The following is a 2,221-nucleotide window of genomic DNA, read 5'->3' on the forward strand; positions in this document are numbered from 1 at the left end:
TCCGGGAGCCGCGGGGATGGAGCCCCCGAGAGCTCTGAGTTCGGCCCTTAGCCGAACACCGCGTCGGACCCTCCAGCGGTTCCAGGCTCGGGCAGGCGGCCTCCTTCTAAGATGGGCAAGACGCCTGTGCCGGTGACCTCTGTCCATCCATAGGCACCGGACAATCTGCTGGAAGCGCTTCGCAGCGCTTCCATCGACGAGGAGCACCGCACTATCATGAGTGCGGTGATCCAGAAGGTTCGGTCCGCCAAGAGCGGATTGACTGAAGCCTGTGCCAGCCTTCTAATAGGCTTTGAGTTAAGTGTTTTAAAATGTAGTAGAAATATTACCGCATAGACAGTAGCCCCTGATGCGTTGTTCGGTGTTCACAAAGAAAAGCCGAACAGAAGATCAAATAATATCGCAGGAGTCTAATATAAGTGTGTCAATATGCATATGCAGGCTTTGCTGCTGGCGTCCGCCGCACTAACTGCGGAGGTCGCCGTACTGAAGCCGGACCTCGAGGGGTCCAGGAAAGAGCTCGGCCTTGCCAGGAGGCAGCTCGAGGAGAACAAGGGTAAGTAATACCCTGTCTTATGTATATATAAAAGAGGACGCGATTACAAAATGACAGGATCATCGTATGTTTGCCAGGGGCCATGACCGAGGTGGCGACCCTGAAGCAAGCGCTAACCAAGGCCGAAGATAAAGCGGCCAAGGAGCGCATCGAGCGAGAGAAGCACGAGTCTCAGGTGGGCGAGGTGCAGCAAGAGCTCCAGGCTCTTGTGGCGAAGCATGAGGCGTTGGAGCTTGACTCCAAGATGCGGGAGTCTGAGCTTGCCGCGGCCCTCAAGAGTGTAAAAAGTGCCAAGGCTGAAGCCCAAAAGGCCCTCCAAGAGATCGATGCGATGAAGAAGATAGCGGCGGGTAAGGCCTTCTATATGCAAAGCAAGCATGTAAAAGTAAATTACCGATTACTTACCCGGATCCGGAGCTCTTCAGGAGCATTCGCAGATTTGCCCCGCAGTGTGTCCGATGCCGCACAATTTTACTAGGCCGAGGATGGAAGCTCAATGGAGAAGTTGTTCTGGTCTCAGTATGCTGAGGCCGAACACCCGGTGCCAATGAGCGACCAGCTGAAGCAGATGGTCGAGCTACATAAGGCGGCCGATCGGGCCATGAAGAGCTTTATTATCCGGCTGTGGCCTGGCGACGCCCTTCCTAACAGCTTCTTCAGCCTGGTGAGGCGGCTTGTGGATGCCTGCCCACGGCTGGAGGTCGTCAAGTGATCTGTCTGCATTGAAGGTGCACGCCGGGCTTTCGCCCGTGTGAAATTGTAGTGGGTCAAGCTAGACACCGTGCAGCTGATCAAGGAGGGGCCGCCGGAGGGCAAGAGCACCGCCACCCCGAGATGTACTATGAGGGTGTTCTGCCGGGTGCCCGTCTCATCGCGGATGAGTGTTCAAAAGATGTAATATTTGAATGAGACTTGCTCGTGTGATCCTGTATGATGAAAACTTGTTTCATATGCGCTATGCAATGCTTGTTGGAATTTAAAATATTACCTTCTGTTTGGCTGTTTATCCAATCTGAGAGATGGCTAGTCCTCGGCTTCTGTCCCCATGCCACGAGTGCTGTGGTGTTCGGGATAAACCTGAGGACTCTTGTTCCCATGTTTGGGTCCTTCAAGGGAGGTGCTCAGCACAGCGAACAAGGCAACCAGACTAATAATGCTTTATCACTCTCACTTAGCCATAGAATTCTATAATTTTAAATTTCGGCGAAGCCCCTGGTATTCGGAAGGCCGAATTCAGGGCGCGATACACGCCTTTAAGCCTGACTGGGCCGACCCCTCGCTCTAAGCGGCATAAGTCTTTAGGGACTTGAAAACCTCACCGAAGAGTGACCAGTCTCTCGCCTTATCATGACAGTCAGTTTTAGCTTTCTCTACTGAGGTGCTGAACCCAGCAGAACTGGGGCACAATCGCAGTAGTTCTCCTAGCGCTACCTTAGCCGATAGAGCGGAACGTAAGGTACCAAAACATAGGAGCCGGGCAAACCCAACATTTGACCAAAGACATGATTCGGAGCTGATGCATATAATGCTATAAGTTCGGGGTGCCGCACTTGTGAAAGTGTTCGGACTTTTCACACCGCATTGTGGGGTACGTAAGCCCCTGGTGTATTGGTCGTACCAGAGTGTACGGTTGCAAGGCGTCATTAATGAACACACACACACACA

This window comes from Triticum aestivum, chromosome 3A (genome assembly GCF_018294505.1).
Source record: "Triticum aestivum cultivar Chinese Spring chromosome 3A, IWGSC CS RefSeq v2.1, whole genome shotgun sequence".
In the NCBI taxonomy this organism is placed as follows: Eukaryota; Viridiplantae; Streptophyta; class Magnoliopsida; order Poales; family Poaceae; genus Triticum; species Triticum aestivum.